Source organism: Lissotriton helveticus, chromosome 12, assembly GCF_964261635.1.
Source record: "Lissotriton helveticus chromosome 12, aLisHel1.1, whole genome shotgun sequence".
Lineage (NCBI taxonomy): Eukaryota > Metazoa > Chordata > Amphibia > Caudata > Salamandridae > Lissotriton > Lissotriton helveticus.
Window position 1 is genome coordinate 801,642,546 of NC_136073.1, and position 17,616 is coordinate 801,660,161.

The 17,616-nt window shown below is 50.8% G+C and overlaps 1 protein-coding gene across 1 annotated transcript in view; it reads right to left on the bottom strand.

The window, feature by feature from the left end:
• The window catches only part of LOC144799582 (cathepsin S-like), a 158,537-nt gene extending 144,694 nt beyond the window's left edge, over window positions 1–13,843 (bottom strand). Inside the window, exon 1 of the mRNA XM_078670965.1 lies at window positions 13,392–13,843. The gene's annotated coding sequence lies outside the window, so the exon portion shown is untranslated. The remainder of the gene's footprint in view (window positions 1–13,391) is intronic.
• Window positions 13,844–17,616: the final 3,773 nt, after the last annotated feature.

Sequence of the window (17,616 nt, forward strand, 5' to 3'; positions counted from 1 at the left end):
ACACACTGCCCCGTAACATTCACACACTGCTCACCCGCACACTCCTAATGTCACCCTGCATAGTCACACACTGTTTACCCTGCACACTCATTCTGCACACTCACACAATGTGCACCCTGACACACTGTCTCTGCAGTCACTCTGCACTCACTGTCACTCTGCACTCACTGTCACTCTGCACTCACTGTCACTCTGCACTCACTGTCACTCTGCACTCTGCTGTCACTCTGCACTCTGCTGTCACTCTGCACTCTACAGTCACTCTGCACTCTACAGTCACTCTGCACTCTACAGTCACTCTGCACTCTACAGTCACTCTGCACTCTACAGTCACTCTGCACTCTACAGTCACTCTGCACTCTACAGTCACTCTGCACTCTACAGTCACTCTGCACTCTACAGTCACTCTGCACTCTACAGTCACTCTGCACTCTACAGTCACTCTGCACTCACTGTCACTCTGCACTCACTGTCACTCTGCACTCACTGTCACTCTGCTGTCACTCTGCACTCACTGTCACTCTGCTGTCACTCTGCACTCACTGTCACTCTGCTGTCACTCTGCACTCACTGTCACTCTGCTGTCACTCTGCACTCACTGTCACTCTGCACTCACTGTCACTCTGCACTCACTGTCACTCTGCACTCACTGTCACTCTGCACTCACTGTCACTCTGCACTCACCGCCACTCTGCACCGCCACTCTGCACCGCCGCTCTGCACCGCCACTCTGCACCGCCACTCTGCACTCTGCACCGCCACTCTGCACTCTGCACCGCCACTCTGCACTCTGCACCGCCACTCTGCACCGCCACTCTGCACCGCCACTCTGCACTCTGCACCGCCACTCTGCACCGCCGCACCGCCACTCTGCACCGCCACTCTGCACCGCCAATCTGCACTCTGCACCGCCACTCTGCACCGCCACTTTGCACCGCCACTCTGCACCGCCACTCTGCACTCTGCACCGCCACTCTGCACTCTGCACCGCCACTCTGCACCCCCACTCTGCACCCTCACTCTGCACCGCCACTCTGCACCGCCACTCTGCACTCTGCACCGCCACTCTGCACCGCCACTCTGCACCGCCACTCTGCACCGCCACTCTGCACCGCCGCACCGCCACTCTGCACCGCCACTCTGCACCGCCACTCTGCACCGCCACTCTGCACTCTGCACCGCCACTCTGCACCGCCACTTTGCACCGCCACTCTGCACTCTGCACCGCCACTCTGCACCGCCACTCTGCACTCTGCACCGCCACTCTGCACCGCCACTCTGCACTCTGCACCGCCACTCTGCACCGCCACACTGCACCGCCACTCTGCACCGCCACTCTGCACTCTGCACCGCCACTCTGCACCGCCACTCTGCACCGCCGCACCGCCACTCTGCACCGCCACTCTGCACCGCCATTCTGCACCGCTGCACCGCCACTCTGCACCGCCACTCTGCACCGCCACTCTGCACTCTGCACCGCCACTCTGCACCGCCACTCTGCACCGCCACTCTGCACCGCCACTCTGCAGCGCCACTCTGCACCGCCACTCTGCACCGCCACTCTGCGCCGCCACTCTGCACCGCCACTCTGCACCGCCACTCTGCACCGCCACTCTGCACCCCCACTCTGCACCACCACTCTGCACCGCCACTCTGCACTCTGCACCGCCACTCTGCACCACCACTCTGCACTCTGCACCGCCACTCTGCACCGCCACTCTGCACTCTGCACCGCCACTCTGCACCGCCACTCTGCACCGCCACTCTGCACCGCCACTCTGCACTCTGCACCGCCACTCTGCACCCCCACTCTGCACTCTGCACCGCCACTCTGCACCGCCACTCTGCACTCTGCACCGCCACTCTGCACCGCCACTCTGCACCGCCACTCTGCACCGCCACTCTGCACTCTGCACCGCCACTCTGCAACACCACTCCGCACCGCCACTCTGCACCGCCACTCTGCACCGCCACTCTGCACCGCCACTCTGCACTCTGCACCGCCACTCTGCACCCCCACTCTGCACCCCCACTCTGCACTCTGCACCGCCACTCTGCACCGCCACTCTGCACCGCCACTCTGCACTCTGCACCGCCACTCTGCACCGCCACTCTGCACCGCCACTCTGCACTCTGCACCGCCACTCTGCACCGCCACTCTGCACCGCCGCACCGCCACTCTGCACCGCCACTCTGCACCGCCACTCTGCACCGCCACTCTGCACCGCCACTCTGCACTCTGCACCGCCACTCTGCACCGCCACTTTGCACCGCCACTCTGCACTCTGCACCGCCACTCTGCACCGCCACTCTGCACTCTGCACCGCCACTCTGCACCGCCACTCTGCACTCTGCACCGCCACTCTGCACCGCCACTCTGCACTCTGCACCGCCACTCTGCACCGCCGCAACGCCACTCTGCACCGCCACTCTGCACCGCCACTCTGCACCGCCGCAACGCCACTCTGCACCGCCACTCTGCACCGCCACTCTGCACCGCCACTCTGCACCGCCACTCTGCACCGCCACTCTGCACCGCCACTCTGCACCGCCACTCTGCACTCTGCACCGCCACTCTGCACCGCCACTCTGCACTCTGCACCGCCACTCTGCACCGCCACTCTGCACCGCCACTCTGCACTCTACACCGCCACTCTGCACCGCCACTCTGCACTCTGCACTGCCACTCCGCACTCTGCACCGCCACTCTGCACCGCCACTCTGCACTCTGCACCGCCACTCTGCACTCTCAAACTGCACTCTCAACTCTCAATCTCCACTCTGCACTCTCAAACACCACTCTCAATCTGCACTCTCATACTGCACTCTCATACTGCACTCTCATACTGCACTCTCATACTGCACTCTCAAACTGCACTCTCAAACTGCACTCTCAAACTGCACTCTCAAACTACACTCTCAAACTGCACTCTCAAACTGCACTCTCAATCTGCACTCTCAATCTGCACTATCAACTCTCAATCTGCACTCTCAACTCTCAAACTGCACTCTCACAATTGTCATATACACGTATGTGAGTGTGACAGGAGCAAGGCGGTCATGTTTTCTGCCCCCAAGACCACTGTAATCAGATGCTTTACTGTCTGCTACAATAGTGCAACTACTCCATATAAACAGTCCTGAAGAATTCCAGTTAGACTTCTGAAAGCGGAAACCTGTTGACAGACAGCCTTTAGAGCGAAAGACAGTTCCCCCCAGCTTATCCCAGATTTGCTGCTTTTATGAACACTACACATAAACTTTGAGAATGCTATTAGGCTTTCAACGTCTTGCCCCTTATTAAAAAAATATTATAGTATGCCACTTGTAGTATGTCATTGCTCTGCATAGTGCTGCTTTGGCATTTCATCTTGAAAAAATACTTTTAGATTGTCTTAAGATATGTAAAAAAAAAATACACAAACCTTGAACACCTAAAGAGTGATATTTAAAGAGGAATGAAAGTGAATCTCTGAACTATATGAAACCAGTCAAAAGGTTCCTATCTCCCACTTCCGATAGATGCTTGCTTTTAGAAAAAAGATTTTGTAAAACATTGTCAGGAGTCTCAATCAGAAAGCAAACAGTTCTAAAAGGCGCTGCCTGCCAGCTTGCTATTCATTACCTCAGCTCCGAAAACAAAAGCTGCTGCAAAGAAACACATAATAAACTCGAGAGAACAATTCCATTCACACCGGCCACGGACCATTCCAGAAAAAAAATGAAACTGAGATTAAAAGAACAGCCCATGACAGAACGTCAGACTCTTGTTCTTGAACTAATGAAGCCCTTTCCCGGCCTGGCATGGAGCAGCTGCGCGCTGAGCGCTGCTGAATGGTGAACGCGCCCGGCCATCTGGATTCACTTACGGAGGCACCCTGACAGCTCCTAATTATAATTAATGTACTTCTTTGCGCGCACACGAACGAAAAATGCCCAACATGGCGGAGGATAACTACATTTACCCTATCACTTCAAGCCTATTAAAACGACACCACAACGAAGACGAATCACTGGCCAGATGAGATACCAGACTAAGGAATGTGTGGAATGTGTCTCGCCAAAGCCCTAGGAGATACTTTTTTTTTTCCTTTAACATTAGGATCTCGAAACTCCTCCCACTTTCAGTGGGCGGAGGCCGAGCCCTAACAAGCATTAGAAATGCAATCGGGCTCGGATTTATTTGAGTTTGAGCTAATGGCATTGTAAATGCCAATGTCTTTTTGCCATGTGTATGGAGTGTGTGCATGTGGTGTGTAGTGGAAGTATGTTTGTTGAATTGTAATTTTACCAATGGTGGCATGCAGTGCTTTATATGAATATGTTTAAAAGTAAAGTGTACCATACTGCGATTGCTTGGTGGAAAAGTGCACTGCCGGCTGGAGGTGTGTGTGCCTGGTGGAAGGGTGCACTGACGGCTGGTGGGTGTGTGCTTGGTAAAAGCGTGCACAGATGGATGATGGTTGTTGGTGTTTGTGCATGGTGAAAGCATTCATTGACGGCTGGGGGTGTGTTGTTGTGTGTGTTGTTTTCTGTGTGCTGGTGAGTGTGTGGTGGTGAGTCTGTGGGGGTGAGCCTGGGGAGTGAGTGTGGTGGTGAGTGTGTTGTGTTGAGTGGTGACAAGTGTGTGGTGTTGAGAGACTGAGGTGTGTGGTTTGTGTGTGCGTTATGTGTGTGTGGTGTATGTGTGTGTGGTGTTTTCTGCACACTCACACACTGCCCCGTAACATTCACACACTGCTCACCCGCACACTCCTAATGTCACCCTGCATAGTCACACACTGTTTACCCTGCACACTCATTCTGCACACTCACACAATGTGCACCCTGACACACTGTCTCTGCAGTCACTCTGCACTCACTGTCACTCTGCACTCACTGTCACTCTGCACTCACTGTCACTCTGCACTCACTGTCACTCTGCACTCACTGTCACTCTGCACTCTGCTGTCACTCTGCACTCTGCTGTCACTCTGCACTCTACAGTCACTCTGCACTCTACAGTCACTCTGCACTCTACAGTCACTCTGCACTCTACAGTCACTCTGCACTCTACAGTCACTCTGCACTCACTGTCACTCTGCACTCACTGTCACTCTGCACTCACTGTCACTCTGCTGTCACTCTGCACTCACTGTCACTCTGCTGTCACTCTGCACTCACTGTCACTCTGCTGTCACTCTGCACTCACTGTCACTCTGCTGTCACTCTGCACTCACTGTCACTCTGCACTCACTGTCACTCTGCACTCACTGTCACTCTGCACTCACTGTCACTCTGCACTCACTGTCACTCTGCACTCACTGTCACTCTGCACTCACCGCCACTCTGCACCGCCACTCTGCACCGCCACTCTGCACCGCCACTCTGCACTCTGCACCGCCACTCTGCACTCTGCACCGCCACTCTGCACCGCCACTCTGCACCGCCACTCTGCACCGCCACTCTGCACCGCCACTCTGCACCGCCACTCTGCACTCTGCACCGCCACTCTACACCGCCGCACCGCCACTCTGCACCGCCACTCTGCACCGCCACTCTGCACCGCCACTCTGCACCGCCAATCTGCACTCTGCACCGCCACTCTGCACCGCCACTTTGCACCGCCACTCTGCACCGCCACGCTGCACTCTGCACCGCCACTCTGCATGCCACTCTGCACTCTGCACCCCCACTCTGCACCCCCACTCTGCACCCCCACTCTGCACCCCCACTCTGCACTCTGCACCGCCACTCTGCACCGCCACTCTGCACCGCCACTCTGCACTCTGCACCGCCACTCTGCACTCTGCACCGCCACTCTGCACCGCCACTCTGCACCGCCACTCTGCACCGCCACTCTGCACCGCCACTCTGCACTCTGCACCGCCACTCTGCACTCTGCACCGCCACTCTGCACCGCCACTTTGCACCGCCACTCTGCACCGCCACTCTGCACTCTGCACCGCCACTCTGCACCGCCACTCTGCACTCTGCACCGCCACTCTGCACCGCCACTCTGCACTCTGCACCGCCACTCTGCACCGCCACTCTGCACCGCCACTCTGCACTCTGCACCGCCACTCTGCACCGCCGCACCGCCACTCTGCACCGCCACTCTGCACCGCCACTCTGCACCGCCGCACCGCCACTCTGCACCGCCACTCTGCACCGCCACTCTGCACCGCCACTCTGCGCCGCCACTCTGCGCCGCCACTCTGCACCGCCACTCTGCACCCCCACTCTGCACCACCACTCTGCACCGCCACTCTGCACTCTGCACCGCCACTCTGCACTCTGCACCGCCACTCTGCACCGCCACTCTGCACCGCCACTCTGCACTCTGCACCGCCACTCTGCACTCTGCACCGCCACTCTGCACCGCCACTCTGCACCGCCGCACCGCCACTCTGCATCCCCACTCTGCACCGCCACTCTGCACTCTGCACCCCCCCTCTGCACCCCCACTCTGCACCCCCACTCTGCACTCTGCACCGCCACTCTGCACCGCCACTCTGCACTCTGCACCGCCACTCTGCACTCTGCACCGCCACTCTGCACCGCCACTCTGCACCGCCACTCTGCACTCTGCACCGCCACTCTGCACCGCCACTCTGCACTGCCGCACCGCCACTCTGCACCGCCACTCTGCACCGCCACTCTGCACCGTCACTCTGCACTCTGCACCGCCACTCTGCACCCCCACTCTGCACCCCCACTCTGCACTCTGCACCGCCACTCTGCACTCTGCACCGCCACTCTGCACTCTGCACCGCCACTCTGCACTCTGCACCGCCACTCTGCACCGCCACTCTGCACTCTGCACCGCCACTCTGCACCGCTGCACCGCCACTCTGCACCGCCACTCTGCACCGCCACTCTGCACCGCCACTCTGCACCGCCACTCTGCACTCTGCACCGCCACTCTGCACCGCCACTCTGCACCGCCACTCTGCACCGCCACTCTGCACTCTGCACCGCCACTCTGCACCGCCACTCTGCACTCTGCACCGCCACTCTGCACCGCCACTCTGCACCGCCACTCTGCACTCTGCACCGCCGCAACGCCACTCTGCACCGCCACTCTGCACCGCCACTCTGCACCGCCACTCTGCACCGCCGCAACGCCACTCTGCACCGCCACTCTGCACCGCCACTCTGCACCGCTGCACCGCCACTCTGCACCGCCACTCTGCACCGCCACTCTGCACCGCCACTCTGCACCGCCACTCTGCACCGCCGCACCGCCACTCTGCACCGCCACTCTGCACCGCCACTCTGCACCGCCACTCTGCACCACAACTCTGCGCCGCCACTCTGCACCGCCACTCTGCACCGCCACTCTGCACCGCCACTCTGCACCGCCACTCTGCACTCTGCACCGCCACTCTGCACCGCCACTCTGCACTCTGCACCGCCACTCTGCACCGCCACTCTGCACTGCCACTCTGCACTCTGCACCGCCACTCTGCACCGCCACTCTGCACTCTGCACTGCCACTCTGCACTCTGCACCGCCACTCTGCACCGCCACTCTGCACTCTGCACCGCCACTCTGCACTCTCAAACTGCACTCTCAAACTGCACTCTCAACTCTCAATCTCCACTCTGCACTCTCAAACACCACTCTCAATCTGCACTCTCATACTGCACTCTCATACTGCACTCTCATACTGCACTCTCATACTGCACTCTCAAACTGCACTCTCAAACTGCACTCTCAAACTGCACTCTCAAACTGCACTCTCAAACTACACTCTCAAACTGCACTCTCAAACTGCACTCTCAATCTGCACTCTCAACTCTCAATCTGCACTCTCAACTCTCAAACTGCACTCTCACAATTGTCATATACACGTATGTGAGTGTGACAGGAGCAAGGCGGTCATGTTTTCTGCCCCCAAGACCACTGTAATCAGATGCTTTACTGTCTGCTACAATAGTGCAACTACTCCATATAAACAGTCCTGAAGAATTCCAGTTAGACTTCTGAAAGCAGAAACCTGTTGACAGACAGCCTTTAGAGCGAAAGACAGTTCCCCCCAGCTTATCCCAGATTTGCTGCTTTTATGAACACTACACATAAACTTTGAGAATGCTATTAGGCTTTCAACGTCTTGCCCCTTATTAAAAAAATATTATAGTATGCCACTTGTAGTATGTCATTGCTCTGCATAGTGCTGCTTTGGCATTTCATCTTGAAAAAATACTTTTAGATTGTCTTAAGATATGTAAAAAAAAATACACAAACCTTGAACACCTAAAGAGTGATATTTAAAGAGGAATGAAAGTGAATCTCTGAACTATATGAAACCAGTCAAAAGGTTCCTATCTCCCACTTCCGATAGATGCTTGCTTTTAGAAAAAAGATTTTGTAAAACATTGTCAGGAGTCTCAAACAGAAAGCAAACAGTTCTAAAAGGCGCTGCCTGCCAGCTTGCTATTCATTACCTCAGCTCCGAAAACAAAAGCTGCTGCAAAGAAACACATAATAAACTCGAGAGAACAATTCCATTCACACCGGCCACGGACCATTCCAGAAAAAAAATGAAACTGAGATTAAAAGAACAGCCCATGACAGAACGTCAGACTCTTGTTCTTGAACTAATGAAGCCCTTTCCCGGCCTGGCATGGAGCAGCTGCGCGCTGAGCGCTGCTGAATGGTAAACGCGCCCGGCCATCTGGATTCACTTACGGAGGCACCCTGACAGCTCCTAATTATAATTAATGTACTTCTTTGCGCGCACACGAACGAAAAATGCCCAACATGGCGGAGGATAACTACATTTACCCTATCACTTCAAGCCTATTAAAACGACACCACAACGAAGAAGAATCACTGGCCAGATGAGATACCAGACTAAGGAATGTGTGGAATGTGTCTCGCCAAAGCCCTAGGAGATACTTTTTTTTTTCCTTTAACATTAGGATCTCGAAACTCCTCCCACTTTCAGTGGGCGGAGGCCGAACCCTAAAAACATATGGGTGTGGCAAAGTGTTTTTTTGCGATGGTAGCTATCTTCAAATATTGCTTCAGCATTGCACTGCAAGAGTATCTTATACTATTCATAACTACACAACCATATACATGCTTTTTGTTTTCCTTGTTTTCGAGACTGAGCACAAAGGTACTCTTTGTCTCTTAGTGGGTGGGATCTTTTGAACCGTGGATATCTTTCACTCCCTGTGTGGACTCTTAGATGAAATGATGGAAACCAGGGTCCTCCCATTCCCCGAAGTCCCTGGCATGGATACTCTAGGGGCCCCTATTCACAGAACTAACATAAGACAAAATCCTAAACTTACTACCATTTTGATATTCACAGAAGGCACCTACCAATTTTGGTATTCACAGAAGGCACTTACTTACTCATTTTGAGATTCACAGAAGGCACTTACAGCCACATGCATCAAGCGATTTAGGAATCGCAAACGGTGCGATTCGCAAAAATCGGCCGTTTGCGATTCCTAAATCACTATTTGGGATGCATCAAACAAAAATACAAGAAATCTCTATTTTTTGCGATTTCTAAAAATGCGATTGCATTTAAGGAATCGCAATTTGCGATTCCTTAAATGCAATGCATGACACCTTTAACAATTGCGCATTCGCAATTAGGAGGGAAAAAATTACCATGAGTAGGACCGCATGGTAATTTGCGAAAAAACAAAAATTGCATTTTTTTGCTTTTTTCTAACTGTCATGTTGTGCACACACATGCCCTTAGGGCATGTGTGTGCACAACATATGTGCATAGATTGATTTCAGGGGTGCAACAGGCACCCTTGAAATCGCAATCTCAATTTGCGATTAGCTAATTGCGAATCGCAAATTGAAAGTGTCTTCCCATTCATTCCTATGGGCCTTTTGGCCCATAGGAATCAATGGGAAGGGATTCCTTAATTGCGATTCGCAAATTGTGAATCGCAATTAAGGAATAATAAGGAATCGCTAAAAAAATTGCGATTTTTTGATGCAATGCCGTTTGCGATTCCTTAATTGCGATTTCTTAATTTTCGCAATTAAGGAATCGCAAACGGCAACAATGATGCATGTACCTGATACTCATTGATGAGTAAGTGCCTTTGGTAAATACCAAAATGGCAGTACGTTTAGGAGTTTGTCTTACGTTAGTTCTGTGAATCAGGCCCTAGCTGAGCCAGTGAGGGTCCGGAGGAATTGTCCATTGAGGGGCAAGCATGATAAATCAATTGTCTTTGTGGTGCAATCTTCTTTACCGGGAGTGTATATTCCGTCCTTAAATGAGTTTTTGTGAGAGGTATTTCCAACCTCTGACATGGAATGTGCATTAGCGCTGGGGAGTTCACCTCAACAGTAGATAGCCTCTATTGGCTCTAAACATAAACTTTTTTGCACACCTATTTAGAACTTTGGTTTGTGAAATTGTTACCTGCCGGCTTAAATGGCAGATCTTGTGTTAAAGAATCCGGATCTGCAGCTATTTACACTGGAATGTTTCTTGCCAGGGATGGGGGGTAGGATTCAGTCAATTCCTGAGAAAGTTTAAGGCTAGGCACAAATATGTTCCAGATGTTCCAGGTCACTTTCTACACCGGAAAAGCACGCAGAAAACTAGTCCTGGAAAGGGCATTAAAAGTGTAGTGTTTCCTGGAACTGGTAGAGGAAAAAAAAAAACTTTATTTCATAGAGAAAGAATGGTTTTTCAAGTGAGGACAAGCATCGGCAAAGCCAATGAATCTGACATTGACAACAGTGCAATCTAATTTATTTTGTTTACTTTACAAACAAGTACAATGTGCAAAATAAATGGCTAATATATATATGAAGACTGGCTGTGGTTGAAAACAGGTTCCTGAGTGTTCCATGGTATGTTGTGTGGTGGGCAGAAACAAAATGTGAATGACTGTTGAACAGGTCACTGGATAAATAGACTGACCGAAAGCCCCTCTATGTGTCTCTACATCGTAGACGTTTTTAAAAATATTTTTTGCAGTTTTCATACAGCGTAAACATAACCCAAGGGTACTGGAGCGCTTTGCATGACAAACAGGTTTGGTTTTTTTTCAGTTTTTTTTAGACACCAGTAGATTAAGGGATAGGTTTAGAGTTTGGCAGCCAAGGTACTCTGTTGCACTAGTAACAAACAGCCTGATTCATCATCGGCGTGTTTTGCGAGTCTTTAATAGCGATTCATAAGGAATCGCTATTACAGACTCGCAAAACGGTATTCATGTAGGAATCGCTAAATAAATTGCGATTCCTACACATTCCTTATTTGCGATTAGCAAATTGCTAATCGCAAATAAGGAATAACTCCCCATTCATTCCTATAGGCCTAAAGGCCCATAGGAATGAATGGGGAGTATTCCTTATTTGCGATTAGCAATTCGCTAATCGCAAATAAGATAGCGATTTCAAGGGTGCTAGGGGTGTCCAAAGGACACCCTATAGCACCCCTGAAATGTAATTTACAGTGGTGTTGCGCACACACATGTCTGAAGGACATGTGTGTGTGCAACATGCAACTTAGAAAAATGCTTTTAAAAGCATTTTTCTAAGTTTTCGGTATTTACCACGAGGCTTGACCTCGCGGTAAATAGCGGCCCGAAATTGCGAATTCGCAATTTAAAAATGGTTGATGAATTGCATTTAAGGAATCTCAAATAGAGATTCCTTAAATGTAATTCCTCGCAATTTAGCGAATTAGCAATTACCGATTTTTGCATTTGGGATGATGAATCCCAAATGCAAAAATTGCGCTCGCAAAGGGCCAGATTCTGGCCATTTGCGAGCGCAAATCGGCTTGATGAATCAGGCTGAAAGTGCCCTGTCCGTCAAACTCTTGGTCTGGCAGACAGCCAGGTATACCCCGCAGAGCAAAACGAACTCTGTTGGTGTAAACCGTGCTCCCGTGGCCACAAGGGAGTAAGGGCCTCCAGAGGTAAGCCATCCAACAGCCTGCCCTATTTAGATTGGGTAGTAAGGTGGCTTTAAAAAAAAAAAAAATTAGTCACCGCCAGGCATATCCTGGCAGTGAGAGACAGTAAAAATGAAAAGAAAAAAATTGCCTCCAACACAGTGGGAGAAAACTCTCATCGTGATGCGGGCATTAGTTTTTGCTTTTCCAAAAATAATCTTCAGCTTTGGGAGTTTGTTTCTCGAAAAATAAAATCTTTAAAAAGTTTGGCGCTTGTCCGTTGTCAATGACAGATGCACTCCAAACTTTTTAGTAGTCTTTGTATGACCACCAGGGCTTTAACCCCTTCTTTGCGCCCGTCGGCCAACGGCTGTCGCGAGCAGTACCTCCGGAGTGCAGCGCACGTCCGCTGACCGACACGGCCCTGCCCACTCAATGGAACGCCCTGCACCGCGGCTGAATTGCCGCCGCATTTAAGGTGCTAAGTCAGATGAAAAGTGTGGGGGGGTTTGCTGTAATTAAGGGCGTGGCTTCAGACACTTAAGCTAAAAATCTGTACTTAGCATAGTGTGCCGTCCGACTGGCATTTTTCTGCTTCTGTCCGTTCATTCAGATATATAACACAAGTAACATTACACCTACAACAAGCCAGCACTATTGGCTTTGTCAGTGGTTGTAAATTGCATAAGATAAATAAGCAACTATGACTTTGTTGTATATAATATTGAAAAGCTTCAGTTCTTGTGGGCGACCCGGCTAGGCTGTGGCTAAGGCTACAGCTACCAACTTTCGAGCTGAGAAAGCAGGTTAGAGCCTCATAGCAGCTCAGCATCCTGTGATTCAAAACATGAATATGTCCCTCTGTAATGTAAACGGTGCTCATCTTTGCTCCACGTCTGCACTGTATCAAATTGAAAAATGAGTCTCTTCGAAGTTACATCAAAAGCAGTGAAGGTGGTACTATTGCAGAGTTTAGCTTTTTTTTTTCTTATTCCCACCCTGAAGGTAAAAAATGGCGAGCCCGATAGGGACCTGCTTTTAAGAACTGCTGGTGCTGAGCACCGGCGGGACCCGGCCCACTTAAAGCCCTGATGACCACTATGATAGCGGGTCATACAGAGTTCCCTACAGTGCCTGTAATAAACTCTACATTTTCTGGGCAGAGTAAAGGCGGGATGGAGACGTAAAGTCCTCACCTCACCCTGATTGCGTTTGCTCCCTTGCCCAACTAAATCGTCCCGAGTGCTTTTCGCAGTGTCACGGGACCCTGAGCCGACTGCTGGACTCGAACTCGGCTCCCCGGGTCCAAGGTTGGCAGATCTGCCGTTAGGTCACATCTGGATTTGTTAAAGGTCAGAGGCCTAGGCGCTGCAAATCACAGACTGCTCTCTAGTGTGTACATTAGGAAGCCTTGGTGACTGAGCGGGAGTGCTCAGTCTCGCAGAGGTTCGGATCCATGCGTGGCGCGCGCATGCCGGACAAGCGCCAGGAGATGGGCGTGGGGCGGACTCACCTGCAGGTGCACCGGGCTGGATGTTGGGATCTTGGCGCTGTAACGGGCGGGAGGACGCTGCAGAGAATCTCGCCTTGCCCTGAGACTGCAGCTCACTGGGAGCAGTGATGAAAGGTCCTTTGTCCTGCCTAATATGAGTATCAACGAGAAGGGGGAAGTAAAGTCCTTTCTCCTGCCTATTATGAATATGAGGCGAGAAGGAGGAAGTGGGACTGTGGTTTCGTTTCAGGTTTAGGGCGCAGCACACCGGGGGGAGGCCGGGTGAAAACTGCCACTCGAGACGTTTCTGCCTTGATACACTCTCTGTATGGCTGGTAGGCCTTGGGTAAGGCACTGTGGGCCCTGAAAGGCCAGGAGGGCTGGTGCAGAGTCAGATGCGTCGCACACTCTTGCATTTAAGGGACCAGGGAGGCTGGGGCAGTTAGTCACTTGCCGGGATGCTCAGTTAATAAAGGGCTGGGTCCTGGAAGTGGTAGGGAAAGGAGCTGCTGATTCTGAAATGCCAGTAGGGGTGCGGCACAGTGAGTGCCCTGCCTTAGGTGACCTACAACCAGGGCTTTAAGTGGGATAAAAACTAGGGGGTTTCTCGAAGGGGCGTGGCCAATGTAATTAGGGACGTGGCTTAAGAACACGAAAGTTAAAAATCTGTGCTTAGCATGGTGTGCCGCCCGACTTGTATTTTGCGGTTTCTGTCATTGCATACAGATATAATACAACAAATAACATCATACCTACAACACGTCACGACGATTGGCTTTGTCAATGGTTGTTAGTTGAATAAGATAAATAAGCAGCAACTATGGCTTGTTTATAATATTGAAAAAGATTCCACTTAAAGCCCTGGTGACACCACGACAATGTTGCTGCTCCTGAGTTTCAAAAAGAGAAGGGAAATCCAGAGAGAAAATGACTCTCTTTAAAGGATTCCCCTACAACATTCCCCTGGCATGACGTCATGCCGTAACTTCTCCACTAGTGAGGGAACTCACATTTTATTTTATTTATTTATTTATTTAAATGTATAAAGCGCCTTGTCACCCAGAGGTCTCTAAGCGCTTGTCCAGAACTATATTCTGGTTTGATCACGGGGCGAGGAGCTATTAGGACGAGCCCCAAGCCTCCCGGAAGAGCACGGTTTTAAGCATCTTCCTGATGAGTAGGAGGTTCGGTTCCTTGCGCAGGTGCATTGGCAAATTATTCCAGGCCCCTGGAATCGCATTGGAAAAAGCACGCCCTCCCATAGCAGATAGTCTGAAACGGGGGCAAACTAGGAGGGTGGGATCTGCCAATCGGAGTGTCCTACTGGGGACATAGGGAACTAGGCGCTCCTTGATATATCTTGGCGCTTGTCCATGCAGGGCTTTGTGTGTGATGCAAAGGCCCTTAAATTATTCTCTGCCTAATTGGCAGCCAGTGGAGTTCACGTAGCAGAGGTGTAACGTGCGCCCGTCTAGGTTTTTTAAAGATTAGTCTAGCTGCGTCATTCATAACTGTTTGTAGTCTAGTCAGCAGTTGTTGGGGGAGGCCAGCATATGAGTTGCCATAGTCTAGGCACGACAGGATCATGGCTGATACCGCGCGTCTAAGGGTGGCCGAAGTCAGAAGTCGGGATATTCTCCGCAGTTGTCTCAGTAGACCTACACAAGTGCCAACGACTGATGAAACTTGTTTTATCATAGACAGCTTGCCATCTATATAGATGTCCAGACTTTTCACAGCCACTACTGGTTCTGGAAAGGGCCCTAGTTCATTAGGCCAGAATAGATCATTCCAGAGGCTGGATGCTACGGCAATCGGCAACACCTCGGTTTTGTCCGGATTTATCTTTAATGAATTGGTGGACATCCAATTAACCGTGAATTTCAAAATATTTTGCACATCGACTTGCCTGCTGTCACTGCAGTCTGGAAAAAAACGGACCGCCTGTGCCAGGGCACAAAACAGAGCCCGATAGAGACCCGTTTTGAGGCCCCCTTTAAAAAACTGCTGGTGCTCAGCACCGGTGAGACAAGGCCCACTTAAAGCCCTGCCTACAACTCATACTGGAAATAAACTCCTGAAATGTATTAATTATATAAGAACTAACATTTCTTAACAGACAGTCTCATTGAGATGGAGCCCCCATGCCCTCAGTGCCATTTCTTGTGTAGCAGGCACCTTCAGCCATATCCAGCTTTTTATCCAACAGCCCATCTCGGCTGGCAGTGTGGCTATTGTGTTTGCAGTGGAAAAAGCAAAACAAGAGGTGTCAAAATGCAAAGTGATGTTATCTACAAGCCAGAAAATGCAGAGCTGTAGACACTGAGATCATCTGTCCAGTTTTCGATATTTCTAACTAGAGAAGGCGACATACCTTTGGTAATGTTGGTTCCAAAGCATACTTTGTTTCCTCTTTAGAATTGTCATCTTGAGTACCATTGAGTTGGATAACAATAAACATCTGTAATTCAGCGCCAAAGTACCCTTCTAGGTGAACTTGCACTTTACAATTACACTATGTTAGGGTATCTTTGAAATAGCCAGCCACCAGACTGGCACTTGTGTACTTTATAGGTTTGGCTTCACATCAGATCCCTGTGCAAGTCATGCTGATCAGAGAGGTACACAACATTCATCCACAAATTAACATAAATTACAAATGCCACATGCATGGGCAGACACGTGCTGGGTGACCCCCATGCACCTATCTGCACACTTTATCAGACATGCCGTCAAACATCCTTACTCACTAACTGTTATATTGATACATTTGCAGTTTGCAGTTTGAAATCTTTATTTCGACCAATAAGATCATAAAAGATACACAGACAATCAAAGTCATATGAAATTTGAACAATCCAATAAAACAATAATTATAAAATTGGACTACAAGGTATAAATCAGATTATCCTCAGTAATGCTTAAAACCATTAACAAACTAGATTTGTTAAAAATATTAAAGGTCCACCTCCGCCTTCAAAAAGCGGGAACGTGCGTGCCACATTGCCGTTAAATACTTTGCCACTGCAAACACTATCGGGGGGGGGGGACACATCAGTCTTTAGGATTCTGTACGCAGGGAGGAAGTGTCTGAAGCCCAGATTTTTGAGAAGGGGGACCAGCCAGTATTTCCTGATTTTTTGGTAGGCTTTGCAGAAAAGTGCCACATGTAAGTCATTTTCTTGGAAGTGCGTGCATGCCGGGCAGCACTCAGTAGTCGGGGGCAAAGACCAGGAACTAGTGAATGACCTTAGGGGTAATGTGCCATATCGCCACTGCAGAAATAACTTCCCGGATAACACAGGGGTCATACCATCCAAAACACATTCCAGGGAGTAAAAGTCTTTACTTTGAATGAATAGTTTCGTTAGAGAACCCACCCGCATAGCATCCAAAGCAACAGTAAGCTTTAGGTCGTAATAAGCTTTTGACAGTGCTTTGCGTGTAATCCTGGTACTTGCATTTGCCGGGTCAGTCCAAAGTTCTAATAGACCTAGGCTCTTTGGATAACAGGGCCAAGTGGACGATATGTTGAGTTCTTCAACATCCTCGAAATACCACCCACTATCTGCACCAGTTTCATGTTAACCTTGGTCTTGTGTGTTCCCCAAGTCATTTTCTCGTTTGGGTTACCCCTAGGTACTCAAATGTAGAGACCCTCTCTAATCGCAATGAGCCAAGCAGGGGATTAGGGGGTGTTGAGGGGGTGGGGTTTAGGATCATATATTTTGTTTTAGAAGCGTTGATCTCAAGTCCCCTCTCCGTACAAAATTCCAAAAACCCATCCAGTACCCTTTGTATTCCCATGGGGGATTTCGACAGCAGCAGGGTGTCGTCCGCGAACATGATAGCGGGCACCCTGCTGCCATCCAATTTAGGGGCGTCAATATCACCGATCCCGGTCAGGTGGGCGATTACCCCGTTCACAAAGAGGCAGAACAGGGTCGGTGCAAGCCCACAGCCCTGTCTCACCCCTCTGTCAACGGGGAATCTATCCGTGAGGTTCCCATTCCTGGCACACCTGACACGCGCAAAATTATTCTGATGTAATTTCATCAGAATAGAAAGAATGTCTACCGGGACACCTATATCTGCTAGCACACTCCGTAATTTTGATCTTGGCACCAAATCGAAGGCGGCTCGCAGGTCCACGAACACCGGGTACATGCTGCCCCCCTCGATTAGTGCGGTCCTCCAATAAATGAGGTTTAGGCGGAATATCTGGTCAGTTGTAGACACCCCCCTT